Below are 15,260 nucleotides of genomic sequence, written 5' to 3' on the forward strand. Positions count from 1 at the left end.
ACTCATAGAGGAGAAACAACCAGCTTTGGTTGATCAATGAGCACAGTAGAATTGTGGCTCTCGTGTTGCTCTATCCACCCTCCCAGGCACGCTCCCTCTCTCTGAGTGCTCCAGTCACCCTCCTGAACAGAGTCAGCCACTGTGGTGCTTTCTGTTAGAGGCCATAACGAAGTTCCTCTTTCATCTTGCTGACAGAATTATGTCTATTATAAACTAGCTGCCTATGCGATTTTGTTTAATCTACCCTTAAGGTGATTATTTCTCTGAGTAGAAAATACCAATGGCTACAAATTAAAAGGAGAAAAATAAGTGAGTTCACGACCATGGCGAGTGTTTCTTCCTTACAGAGCCAACAAGGATGGTTGAATGATTGACCAATATCAGCCATGTTTATAGTGTGACTGTGTGGCACACGTTACCATTGGGCAGGAGGTGATGATGTGTGAATGTACAAGTCAGGATGCTTGTGGACTGAGAGGGAGGAATCCAGTTCCTCTGATTTAAGAGAATAAGCCAAGGAAGTTAGGGAGAACTGATTTGAGATGAAAGCTCACAAACTTTAACTGTGTTGCAAGGAACGGCTTGTTCGTCCCGGCCACCCAGAACTGAAATAATCGCACAGAAACTGTATTAATTAAATCACTGCTTGGCCCATTAGCTCTAGCTTCTTATTGGCTAACTTTACATATTACTTTAACCCATTTCTAATAATCTGCGCATCACCACAAGGTCATGAGCTACCAGCAAGGTTTCAGCATGTCTATCTCTGGCAGCGGATCCATGGCATCCCTCTTGGCCCTTCTTTGTCCCAGCATTCAGTTCCGTCTTCCCTGCCGACCTAAGTTCTGCCCTATCAACAGGCCAAGGCAGTTTCTTTATTCATTAATGCTAATCACAGCACACAGAGGGGACTTTGATATCACCTTCCCTTTTCTATTTAAATAAAAAGGAAGGTTTTTAACTTTAATATAGTAAAATTACACATAACAAAACAGTTATCAAGCAAAAATTACAGTTAAAATATTTCTATTTACTTAATCTTTTATCATAACTAAGGAAAACTATAACTATAACTATCTATCTATTCTTCAACTCTATCAAAGACTCCAGAAGGATACAATATTACCTACGTAAACAGGAAGTGCATTGTAAGCAACTTTCTTTATTATTATTATTATTATTATTATTATTACAAATTTTCACCTCCTCCCCTCCTCCCATTTCCCTTCTCCTCCACCATTCCCTCTCCCCCGCTCTCCAGTCCAAAGAGCAGTCAGGGTTCCCTGCCCTGTGGGAAGTCCAAGGTCCTCCCCCCTCCATCCAGGTCTAGGAAGGTGAGGATCCAAACAGACTAGGTTCCCACAAAGCCAGTACATGGAGTAGAATCAAAACCCAGTGCCATTGTCCTTGGTTTCTCAGTCAGCCCTCATTGTCAGCCACGTTCAGAGAGACTGGTTTGATCACATGCTCCATCAGTCCCAGTCCAGTTGGCCTTGGTGAATTCCCATTAGATAGGCCCCGCTGTCACAGTGGGTGGGCGCACCCCTTGCGGCCCTGACTTCCTTGCTCATGTTCTCTCTCCTTCTGCTCCTCATTTGGACCTTGGGAGCTCAGTCCAGTGTTCCAATGTGGGTCTCTGTCTCTATCTCCATCCATCACCAGATGAAGGTTCTATGGTGATATGCAAGATATTCATCAGTGTGGCTATAGTATAGGGCCAGTTCAGGCTCCCTCTCCTCAGCTGCTCAAGGAACAAGCTGGGGACATCTCCTTGGACACCTGGGAACCCTTCTAGAGTCCAGTCTCTTGCCAACCATCAAATGTCTCCCTTAATTAAGATATATACATATATACTTCCCTGCTCCCATATCCACTCCTCCTCCATCCCAACTGTCCCATTCCCCCACGCTCTCCCCATCTTCCCCTTCTCACTCCTCTCTCTCCATCTCTCCTTACCCCCGTCCCACCCCCACGCCCAAGCTCTCTATTTTTGCTTGGAAATCTTGTATACTTCCAATATCCAGGAGGATAACTACATGTTTTTTGGGGGGGGGAGGTTCACCTTCTATTTAGCTTCTCTAGGATCATCACACCTGTCAGAATGGCTAAAATCAAAAACACCAATGAAAGCCTTTGCTGGAGAGGATGTGGAGTAAGGGGAACGCTCATCCATTGCTGGTGGAAATGTAAACTTGTGCAACCACTTTGGAAAACAGTGTGGTGGTTTCTCAGGAAATTCGGGATCAACCTACCCCAGGATCCAGCAATACCACTCCTGAGAATATACCCAAGAGATGCCCTATCATATTACAAAAGCATTTGTTCAACTATGTTCATAGCAGCATTATTTATAATAGCCAGAACCTGGAAACAACCTAGATGCCCCTCAATGGAAGAATGGATAAAGAAAGTGTGGAATATATACACATTAGAGTACTACTCAGCGGTAAAAAACAATGACATCTTGAATTTTGCATGCAAATGGATGGAAATAGAGAACACTATCCTGAGTGAGGTATCCCAGACCCAAAAAGATGAATATGGTATGTACTCACTCATTAGCAGGACATTGAGCCTATAATTCATGATCCTAGAGAAGCTAAGTAAGCAACTTTCAAAACTCTAGAATTGACAGATATCTCGCTACCTGGACAGTCACCACAGTTCTTCTGTACTGTTGGGGCATCCATCTTCAGCATACAGGTCTATAGTGTCCATTAGACTTTCCCACAAAACAGAAAATTTCAAAGACAGTTCTGCCTCTATTGCAGTTTGCAGTCACTTTCTTCTGTATCCTGCAGAAAGTCTCACAGGCTCTTTTATGAAGCAGGAACCCCCAAATGGTGTAGGATGTGTTGCTTTCATTGGTTGAATAAAGAGACTGCCTTGGCCGTTTGATAGGGCAGAAACTTAGATAGGTGGAAAAGACAGAACTGGATGCTGGGAAGGAGAGCAGAGTCAGGCAGACGCCATGCTTCTCCTGCCTAAGATGGACACTGGTTAGACTCATGCCGGTAAGCCACGACCTCGTGGTGACATACAGATTATTAGAAATGGGTTGAATCAAGATGTGAGAGTTATCTGTAAGAGGCTAGAGATTATGGGCCAAGCAGTAATTTAATTAATACAGTTTCTGTGTAATTATTTTGGTTGTAAGCTAGCTGGGCGGGACGGAACAAAGGGGCCCCGCGCTCAATACTACACCTGAAGGATCGTCTCACCTTTAGGTGAGTTCAGCAGTCATTTCTCTATGGATCCTGCATGTCCAGTTCATCTAACAAACTCCAAAAGGAGCCTCTTCAATGCCCACCTTCCTCTTGAAATAGACTGGTGCTGCCAGGAGCAGATGTGTCTCACTATCATAAAATGTCCTAAAGTTTTAAAACATCTAAATGCCATATTCTTGAGAGATGGGTCAGTGGGAGAGGCACTTGCTCCACAGGCCTAATGACCAATGCTTGTTCTCCAGAGTCCACAGAATGGCGGAAAGAGGGAGCAATTCCTGATGGTTGTCCTTTGAGCTCAATGTGTATATAGTCACACATGTATCTGTATTCACACATGAACATCATACGCACACAAGCACAAAATAATAGAAACAAAAATAAAAGACTTATGTCATTGTGGACTCTGACAGAAGTTGGTATATGGCTCCCCAGGATGTCAGTGGCAGAAATAGTTGAACAATAGGATTCAAGGGTAACCTCCATCTCATATCTGGTGAGCTCCATCTCACATCTGGTGAGCTCACCCCACTATGAATTTCAGATCCCCAGCTCTACCTCCAAACCCTGTGGCTGTGTGGCTCATGTGCACAGCTCTTCAGAGTGTAGACTGCAGAAGCACAAGCCTCTATAGGCAGACAATTGGCAATGATTTCTGCCCTTTATTTGCCACCAGGAACTGCCTTGCTTCATCTTGTTCTACCTCCCAACGACCTTGAAGGAGGTTCAGACAGGAAGGGGCTTTGGTGAGATGGGAAGGCAGGGTCTTGCCCCAACAGAACACAGTCTCCTGGGGTCAGCAGTGATCAGTACTCTTCCTAGAGATAGATATAGCCATTTGCCGGCTGTCTGACCATCAGGTTAGATACACGTCTTTCCTGAGCCTGCAAGTCATTAGGAGGCAGATTTGTGAGCTGTGAGAGCCTCATTTTCCAGTGGGAAAAAAACAGATTTCTGAAAGGCCCACAGGTGTAAGGTCATACAAGGACAGAAATCCAGTGCCTGGGTCTTTCCTCCAACAGACTGCAGCCAGTTGGCAGGGCAGGGCTGTTCCTAGGCCTGTATGTCCTGTTTTCCACAGGTCCCATTGTTTGAATTGGTCACCAAGCCCTGAGGCCATCTCAAGCCGGAAAAACAGAGAAACAAGTGGGGTGGTGGTGGGCGGTGGTAGGAGTAGCATAGAACTGGGACACTGTGACTTAGCAAGCCCAGCAAAGGATATTATGACCTTGTGATTCTGATAGTTACGGTAATCATATTTCTACTGTGGCCTTGATATGTCTCGCTTCTGTATGCAAAACTCCTTCCTGTCTCCCTGTCACCGTGTTCCACAAACTGTTCCCAGTTGAGAGAAGGGTCATGCTGAAATCTCCTTTAGAGGGTTTTTTTTTTTCCCATCCCAGCAACACAGCCTGGGGTGATGGATTTGGAGTGGTGACCTCAGGCCTGTTGATGGGTCAGCCCTAGTTCACCAGCCCTAGTTCACCAGCCCTAGTTCACCAGCCCTAGTTCACCAGCCCTAGTTCACCAGCCCTAGTTCACCAGCCCTACTTCACCTAGGCTAACTAACAACTTGTACCTAGATGTTCTTGGAATTATATGAAGGGGAGTGACTGGGGCATCATGAGGGTGGTGAGAGGACTTTGAGGGATCAGATCAAAGCTTGTCACTGGGACCAGGAGGACCTGGGTTCAAATCACTCCTTCCACTGCTTGGCCGTGTGACCTGGGATGGGGTTTCTTCCTTCTCTGTGAAGTGGAACTGGAAACTGCACCTCACCTCCCTGCTGTTCACGTGCAGAGAAAACAGGTGAGAAACACATGTGAATGTGCTCACACTGGGCTGGCTGACAGTACTGTCTGCAGTTACGTTACATAGCTCACATAATGGGCTCTTGTTGGGGAGAGTTTGGACTGTCCGAGGCCGTCCCAGGTCTATGCTGGCTGCTCTGAGATACCTTGGAAGAAATATCCCTCTTTGTATACAGGAAGTCTTCTAGAATGCAAAGTACTTTTCTGCTGGGGACAAAAACTGGGCCCATAAGGGTCGTGGAATAAATTTCTCATTGAAAATATTCAGTGAGGCATTAAGGATTATCTGTCCCAGGCTAGGATTTCCTATTCCTGACGTGACTGCTAATACCAGTCATTGCAACTTCCTGGTCCCAATGATTCCAGCACTTAAGCAATGAGCTGGTATTTGTTCCCAAACACATCTCAGCTCCCTGTCTGTAAAAGGCTACTGAGACCAGAGAGGCCAAGCTGTAGTACTGGGGCCACACAAGAACCAGGATAGGCTGAAGTTTAGGGGCTCTGCTCCCTAGACTTTCCTTGCCTATAAGGACAGAACAGCCCCCAGACCCTCCTCACAGGACAGAAGAAGCTATCCTAAAACACCGCACACCAATGCAATGTCCTTTTGCACTTTTGCAAGTTCTCTATTGCTGAGCTACAACTCAGCTGCAATATTTTTTAGAAAGGAGGAAGAGAGAGACTGAGGCAGAGAGAGGCAGAGAAAGAAAGATAATTCATCTGCTTTACCCCAGTTCTCACATTAGAGCCACCAGCAGGGAAGCCTTTGCACGTAAGATAAACAAAAGTAACAAAAAATCAAGCACATACAATTTTATCAAAACTAAAAGCAGCACTTGGTTAAACTCTATAATCTTAGAGTCTAAAGATTTTCACTTAACTTTCGGGAATGCCAATCTTGCATGGTGAAATATTATTTATACACATAAAACACTGGGCTTAGAGAGATGGCTCAGCAGCAAAGAGCCTTTACTGCTTTGCAAAGGGCCAGAATTTGATTCCCAGGACCCATAATACAGTTCAGAACTGCTTGTAACTTCCTGTCCCAGGGGATATCAAACTCTCCTCTGATCTCCTCAGGGATCTGCACACACATGATGCACATAAACACATGCAAACAAAGACACTTACACATAAAATAAATACATCTTAAAAACAAACACCAAAACGTTGCCCTGGTCTTGAATTTGGGTTACAAAAAGCCCTTCAGGCCTTGGCTTGGAAGATGGGAACTAACCAAAGGTCTTGCCCACTCTCAACCAGGATTTGATTCTTCTTGTGTTGTGGATTGTTCCTTGAGCATTTGCTGAAAGCTCTCAAAGAAACCAGAAAGTTGACCTAGAAAGACTTTTTAGGTGGATCTGTGTCCTCCGAGCTTCTGGATAGCTAAGTGTCTTGCTTTTTCTGTCTTTGTCTTTAGAGCTGGAACCTGAGCTACAGTTGGGGACAACTGTTTGTGGGATAAAAGAAGGGTGAAAGAAAAGAAAAAGCAAGGTGATAAAATGGAGGGGGGAGGAGAGATTGACAGGGAGCATGTGAGGAAGAAAAGTAGAGAGTGAAGGAAAAGAAGAGGGAAGAGCTATTGAAATGAAGAAGAGGAAGAAGAGATAGTGAAAGGGGGCAAGTAGAAACTGAGTAAGAGACAACGAGAGTGGGGACAGCTGTGTCCTGAGAGTAATGATGCTAAGGGTTGGACCCCACTGTTATTGGACTCTCTATATCTTCCATGGGGTCCTGACAGTTTATTGCCCATGGTGGACTGGTTAGCTGCTCCCACAGGGAGGATAGGGTGGGTGGCCCCTAGCCATGGCCAGCTGATTGCTGGCCTCCATGAACTTGACTCAAGGTTTTTGTCCTATAATCTCTTTGCTTTCACTGTATCACCTTCCAGGTCCTTCCTGGGGCACTAAACCTGCCTTTATGCATCTGTCTGTTCTTTCTTCCATTTGTTCATCCCAATGTGTCCTACACTGGAACCCCTGATCCTCTTGATAACTGTATGTCAGCTTCTACTTGATGCTGGTATTGCATTGGAGTCAGTGATGAAAACTCTAAGTTCTTGTCCCTATGGGTCCCTTTCAGGACAGTCAATGAGTCCCAGTAGTCAGCTTTCCACTGAAGGTAAGCTCCCGAGTCTATCTAGCACCCTGTCTCCATAGAAGAGGAGATCAGTGATGGAGAAGGGTCATTGTGTAGAGGTGAACAGCCAGACAGAAAGACAAACGCTGTGCAACCTTACATACAGGTATGATCTGAAAATGACAGCACTCAAATACATAGAGAACAAAATGGGGGTTACATGGGCAGAGAACAAAATGTTGGATGCCAGGGCAAAGGTGGGGATGGAAAATCAGAAATGGAGATTAGAAGACAAAATCCCAGGTCTGTGGGATGTGCAGGTCTAGATACGTAGTGTACCATAAGAGGTAACAGGATTCCATTCCAGGTGGGAGTTGTTTAAGGCAAAATGTCCTCACGCTCACGGCACTAGAGAAACCAGATGTTTTATTAACACATTGTTGCTGTGGGATAACCATTCTGTACACTGTAAATATATGTTGTTCTCATTGGTTGATAATAAAAGCTTCTTTGGCCTATAGCAAGGCGGAATATAGCTAGATGGGAAAGCCCAACTGAATACAGGAAGAAAGAAGGGTAGAGTCAAGAGATTTGAGCAGCTGACCAAGAAACAGCATGCCAACAGACCAGTAAAGGCCATGTCCACATGGCAATGCATAGATTAATAGAAATAGGTTAGTTTAAATGTAAGAGCTAGTTAGTAATAAACCTAAATAATAGGTAAAAATAGTCTGCTTTGTTATGCTCTACCACCATACACTAAGCTAAGCTACATCAGCAGTTGTGGTGATATTTTGTTTGTGCTGTAACAAATAAAATTTGGCTGAAGATCGGAGTGTGGAGTTAGCCACACTATCTAGGTGAATGACATCTTGAATTTGCTGAAACAGTATTTTAACTTGACAGTTACTAGTTCCAATGCAGGGGACAGTTTCTATGACCTGAAGAACTTTAAAGATGTAATGACTGTCAGTATATAAAATAAATGCATCATTTGCAGAATTTTAGCTTCTCTAGCCAGCCAGCGGGCAAGTCTCCTGCAGGTAGGCTTTTTCCAACAGTCCTACCCCATCAATTAGACCCTGTAAACTTCAAGTCCCACTCTGCCCCCAAACCCTTCTATAACCTCAGAGGAACTCTAAAGCACAGGCTACAACTACACAGAGAGGATCAAGAGAGTAACTGAAGCACAGGTTGTGATTGTACAGAGTGGACTAAGAGAGTAAACCAAGAGAGCTGGCCAAAAGAGACCTCAGAAGCTCATTGAGACATAGACAGTGACATTACAGAGCAGACCAAAAACAGTTCCCAAACACACAGACAGCAACTGCAAAAATTGGATCAAGAGGCAAAGACACTGCCAGCACCAATTGGAGAAAGAGATGGATAGGTGCCAATGTATGAATTTATTTAACAACCTAAAAAGAAACATGGTAATACCAGAACCCAGTGGTCATACAACAGAAAGACTGGATCATGCTAACCCAGAAGAAGCAGTAGAAAATGGTTTTAAATGTAACTCTATGAGGATGATGGAGGTTTTTAAAGAGGAAATGAAAAGTTCCCTTAAAGAAATGGAGGAAGAGAGAAACAAAAAAATTGGAAGAAATAAATAAATCTCTTAAAGAAAACCAAGAATAAACAATCAAACAGGTGAAGCAAACAATTCAAACAGTTCAAGACTGAAGACTGAAAGAGAGGCAATAAAGAAAACACAAACTGAAGGAATGCTGGAGATGGAAAATCTGGGTAAATGAATGGGAACTACAGAGGCAAGCATAAGCAACAGAATACAAAAGATGGAAGAGAGAATCTCAGGAGGAAGATACAGTAAAGAAAATAGATCCATTGGTTAAAGAAAACGTTAACACATTGTTGCTGCGGGATAACCATTCTGTACACTGTAAATATATGTTGTTCTCATTGGTTGATAATAAAAGCTTCTTTGGCCTATAGCAAAACATTCAGGAAATCTGGGACATCATAAAAAAAAAAAACCTAAGAATAATAGGGATAGATGAAGAACTCCAGCTCAAAGACACAGAAAATATATTCAACAAAATCATAGAAGAAAACTTTCCCAATTTAAAAAAGGACATCCCTATGAAGGTACAAGAAGCTTACAGAACACCAAATATACTGGATCAAAGAATTAAATAAACTCCCCCTGCCATATAATAATCAAAACACAAAACATACAGAATAAAGAATTTTAAGAGCTGCAAAGGAAAAAGGCCAAGTAACGCATAAAGGCAGACCTATCAGAATAACACCCAACTGCTCAATGGAAACCATGAAAGTCAGAAGGTCCTGGACAGATGTGCTGCAGATACTAAGAGACCACGGATACAAGCCCAGATTACTATACCCAGTAAAGCTTTCAATCACCATCAGTGGAGAAAACAATATATTCTGTGAAAAAAAACAGATTAATCAATACCTATTAACAAATCCAGCTCTACAGGAAAGTACTAGAATGAAAATTCCAACCCAAGGAAGGTAACTGCACCCACAATAACACAGGCAACAGATAACCTCACACCAGCAAACCAAAGAAGGGAAACACACAAACACTACCAATAAAAAAATAACAAGAATTAACAATCACTGGTCATGAATATCTCTTAATATCAGTGAACTCAATTCACCTATAAAAAGACATGGCTAAGAGAACAGATATAAAATCAGGAATCATCCTTCTGTTGTATACAAGAAACACACCTCAACCTCAAAGACAGATACAACCTCAGAGTAAAGAGTTGGGAAAAGATTTTCCAATTAAAAGCACCTAAGAAACAAACTGGTATAGCTATCCTAATGTCTAACAAAATAGACTTCAAACAAAATCAATCAGAAAAGATGGAGAAAGATACTTTATACTCATCAAAACAAAGATCCATCAAGATGAAGTCTCAGTCTTGAACATCTATGCTCCAAATACAAGAGCACCCACTGTTGGGGACTGTGGATCCCCAAGCCCTGAATTTCCTGTGACCCCTGCCTGCCAGAGTAAACAATTTGTTTTCCTATGTTTGCAGCTGCTCTGAGCAAACAACTTGTTTTACAGCTGCTCTGAGCATGAGTGTTCCTGATGGCAGGGGAGTGGTTTCTGGTGGGCTTGCAGCTGAGAGTTAGGGCAATACTATTAGTCAGGGAAAAGCACTATATAAGCTGGAACACAATAAAGAGGGCATTCTTGGAGTATTCTTGGTGTTACCCATGTCTCTGTGTGTCTGTGTGTGTTTCAATCTCCAGGCCCTTGCCCAGCTCGTGAATTGTACAGTAGCACGTAGCACATAGAGCAGGCATTGTGCTATAACCCACATGTGTAAAAGAAATATTAGTAAAGCTTAAATTATACATCAAACCCCACACACTAATAATAGGAGATTCCAACACTGCACTCTTCCCAGTGGACAGGTAAACCAGACAGAAACTTAACAGATATAAGAGAATCAACAGATGTCATGACTCAAGTAGACTTAACAGATATCTACAGAACATTTCACCCAAACACAAAAAAATATACCTTCTTCTCAGCACCTCATGGAACTTTCTCAAATATTGGCCACATACTCAGCAACAAAGCAAATCTAAACAGATACAAAAAAAAATTGGAATAACCCCCTGTATCTTATCGGATCACTGTGGTTTAAAGTTAGAATTTAACAACAACACGAATTGGAGAAAGCCTACAATCTTATGGAAATTGAACAGTGCTCAATGGAACCACCCCTGAGTCAAGGAAGAAATAAAGCAAGAAATTTAAGGCTTCCTAGAATTCAACAAAAATGAAGGTACAACGTGTGCAAACCTATAGGATGCTAAGAAAGCAATGCTAAGAGAAAAGTCCATAGCACTAAGTGCCTGCGTAAAGAAAGTGGAGAAATCTCACACTAGCGACTTACCAGCACACCTGGAAGCCCTAGATCAAAAGAAGCAGACTCACCTGGGAGGAGTAGACAACAGAAAATAGCCAAATTGAGGGCTGAAATCAGTAAAATAGAAGAAGAAAACAATACAAAGAATTAATGAAACAAATAGCTGTTTCTTTGAGAAAATCAAGATAGACAAACCCTTCTCCAAACTAATCAAAAGGCAGAGAGAGAGCATCCGAATTAACAAAATCAGAAATGAAAAGGGAGACATAACAATAGACACCAAGGAAATCCAGAGAATCGTTAGTACAAAAACCTGAACTCCACAATTGGAAAATGTAAAAGAAATGGACAATTTTCTGGATAGATACCACATACCAAAATTAAATTAAGACCACTTGGACAATTTAAATAGACCTATAACCTGCAAGAAAATAGAAGCTGTCATCAAAAACTAAAATTATACAATGGAAAAAAGAAAGCATCTTCAACAAATGGGGCTGGCATAGTTGAATGCCAACATGTAGAAGAATACAAATAAACTCATATCTATCCCCATGCACAAAGCTCAAGTCCAAATGGATTAAAGAACTCAATATAAATCTGACCACAAAGAACCTGGTAGAAGAAAAAGTGGGAAGTAGCCTTCAATGTGTGGGTACAGGAGACCACTTCCTAAATGTAACACCAGTAGCACAGACACTGAGAGCAACAATAAATAAATAAATGGGACCTCCTGAAACTGTCAATAAAACAAAAAGGCAGCCTACTGAATAGGAAATGATCTTTACCAACCCCACATTAGAGAACTGATCTCCAAAATATATAAAGAACTCAAGAAATTAGACATCAAAATCTCAAATAATCCAATTTAAAAATGGGGTAGAGATCTAAACAGAGAATTCTCAACAGAAGAATCTCAAATGTCCAAAAGACACTTAAGGAAATGTTCAACATTCTTAGCTGTCAGGGAAATGCAAATCAAAACAACTCTGAGATACCATCTTATACCTGTCAAAATGGCTAAGATCAAAAACACCAATGGTAGCCTATGCTAGAGAGGATGTGGAGTAAGGGGGATACTCCTCCATTGCTGGTGGAAATGCAAACTTGTACAACCACTCTGAAAGTCAGTATGGCAGTTTCTCAGAAAATTGGGAATCAACCTACCTCAAGACCCACCAATACCACTCTTGGGCATATACCCAAAGGATGCTCAATTATACTACAAGGACATTTATTCAACTATGTTCATAGCAGCATTATTTGTAATTGCCAGAACCTGGAAACAACCTAGATGCCCTTAAACTGAAGAATAGATAAAGAAAACATGGTGCATTTACACAATGAAGTATTACTCAGTGGTAAAATACAATGACACCTTGAAATTTGCACACAAATGGATGGAACTGGAAAAAAATCCTGAGTGAGGAAAACCATACCCTGAAAGATGAGTATGGAATATGTTCAGTCATAAGTGGATACTAGCTGCAAATCAAAGGATAACAAGCCTATAGTCTATGACCCCAAAGAAGCTATGTAACAAAGTGAACCCTAAGAGAAACATATATAGATAACTCTGGGAATTGGAAATAGACAAGATCTCCTGAGAAAATTGGGAACATGGGGGTTGGGAGAGAAGGAAGGGCAGAAACGAAGGAGGAGGGGAAAAGGGGAAGGGTAGGAGAACTTGAGGGAATGGGATCTTCTAGATGCAGGAAGGACAAAAACAAAGAGTAAGGAAAAAGATATCTTGATTGAGGGAGCCATTATGGGGCTAGCATGAAACCTGGCACTAGAGAAATTACCAGGAATCCACTAGGATGACACCAGCTAAGACCCTAAGCAATAGTGGAGAGGGTGCCTGAACTAGCCTTGCCCTGTAGTCAGATTGATGACTATCTTAAATGTCACTATAGAACCTTCATCCAGCAACTGATATAAACAGAGGCAGAGACCTACAGCAGAGCAATGGGTTGAGCTCCCAAAGTCCAAAGAGTGGGAGGAGTGAGAATATGAGCAAAGATTTCAAGACCGTGATGGTGACACCCACTGAAACAGCTTACCTGAGCTAATGGGAGCTCTCTAACTCTGGCCAGACAGGGAAGGAACCAGAATAGAACCAAACTAGACCTTCAAATGTGGGTAACAGTTGTATGACTGGGGTAGACTGTGGGGCCACTCACTAGCAGTGGCACCAGGATTTATCCCCACTGCTTGTTCTGGCTTTTTGGAATCCATTCTCTTTGGATGGACACCTTGCTCAGCCTAGATATAGTAGGGAGGGCCTCGGACTTTCTGCAAAGCAATGTGCCTTACCCTCTCTGAGGGGTGTATGGGAATGGGGGTTAGGTGGAGGAAATGGAAGGAGGGTAGGGAGTGGGAACTAGGATTGATATGTAAAACGAAAAAAAAATTGTTTTCTTTTTTAATTAAATAAATAAATGTTAGTAATAAAAAACCAGACATACAAAAGAAATAGACAGAGACACAGGATAGAGTTGGAGAGCAACCCAATGAATACAGAATCTGCCCGTGTTTATTTCTCATGCACTTTACTTATCCAAATCCAAAAGGGTGGACAGAAAGCAAGACTTCTTTACCGTGATACAAACAAGGAAAAAACAAAGTAATCACCATCCTAATACCCAGAACACCAAGTAACCATACCCTAGGCCAAGACACTGTTAGTAGTCACTCTTTAAGTCAAAAACCTCCTGTCATTAGCCTGGAAGGAGCAAGAATCCTGAACTCACTGATCTTTAGTCAAGGTGGAACAGATCCAATTCTGTGGGCTCCAACCTTCCCCTAAAGGAGTTGGAGTGAGAGTTTGCTGAACTTGTGTTTCTGACTCCCTGATGTCATCATGCCGCAGTCTGAGAAGGAAAGGGATTGTGGTGATGGTTGGTGATTTCTGCCTTCCTGATAGACTTGTTACACAAATTTCCAGACCTTAGTGAGAACTATTTACTCTGAAGCTGGGCCAAGAATACTGACTGAATATTTGGCCATGTATCTACAAAATGTATTGGGACACAGAAGTTAACTTTGTGAGTATGGCGTTCAATCTGCTACTGAAATAGAGGATCCTCAGAAATTTCTGAGATTTCCCCTTTGGGGGAAAAAGACTTGTTAACACAATGGAACAGTATTATGGAGACAATGTGTGACTGAAGACCTCTTCAAATGATGAGATAGATTATTGAACCTATTTTAATCCCAAATTAATTATTAATCTCAAAATATTTTCCATTGGTATGGATTTTGGTATACTGATAAAAATTCAAAGTTAATTTTGTTATACTGTATATACTCTTGTTTGGGATATTGTGCTTCTGCAGCTCATTTAAAATATAATATATATTAAGAAATATAGTTAGTAGTTAGTGACATATACTAATCAAGCGTGTTATCATATTAGGTATATTTTCAAGGTTAAACAGATCTATTAAGATGGATATATAGTCTTCAAACACTTCAGACCTACAGAATATGTCATTTAACATGTTTAATAACCAAGGCTTTCATGAAAGTGAGATATGCACCATTAATTGCTTCAAAAGAGGATGATGTGCATCAAAGAAACTCTATATGGAGTTTGCTTTCTTTATGGAAAAAGCTAGACATTTGAGCAGAAACTGCCCTTGCCTCAATTGTTGACAGTATACTGTCCAAACTGGACCAGCAGGATGCAAAAGAAAGTGACTGCCAAATGTTGCCTAGACAAGATAGGACAGTCCTTCAAAAGCCCCTGCTTCTCAAAAATGTCCGTTATATATTCTGGGTCTATAGAGCAAAGTTGGGTGCTCCAATGTCACAGAAGAACTTTGGATGGGTGACTGTCCAGGCAACTAGATGTCCTTGTTGTTAGGTAACATTACATCCTTCTGGGATCTTTGATAAAGTTAAAGACTAAATAACTAGATTGAAAGCTTTCCTTAGTTATGATAAAAAGGTAAAGTAATTATAAAATTTCAGACTCACAAAGATAAGATAAATAATAGAATGTTTTCCCTAAATTTGCCAGATACGAATGAACTAGATAACTGTTTTTGTTGTATATAATTTTACTGGGTTAAAGTTAAAACCTTTCTTTTTATTTAGAAAAAAAAGGAGGAACTGCTGTTAAAATTATGTTTTTGTACATTGTAAAACTGTGTTGCCATCATTGTTAATAAAAAGCTGATTGGCCAATGGCTAGGCAGGGTTTTCAGGGCTGAGAGAATGTTGGGAAGAAAAAGGGTGAAGTCAGAGGAGTAGCCAGCTAG

The sequence above is a fragment of the Microtus oregoni genome, unplaced genomic scaffold (genome assembly GCF_018167655.1).
Source record: "Microtus oregoni isolate MIOR12 unplaced genomic scaffold, Mior012 000020F_ref0000438, whole genome shotgun sequence".
Classification (NCBI taxonomy): domain Eukaryota; kingdom Metazoa; phylum Chordata; class Mammalia; order Rodentia; family Cricetidae; genus Microtus; species Microtus oregoni.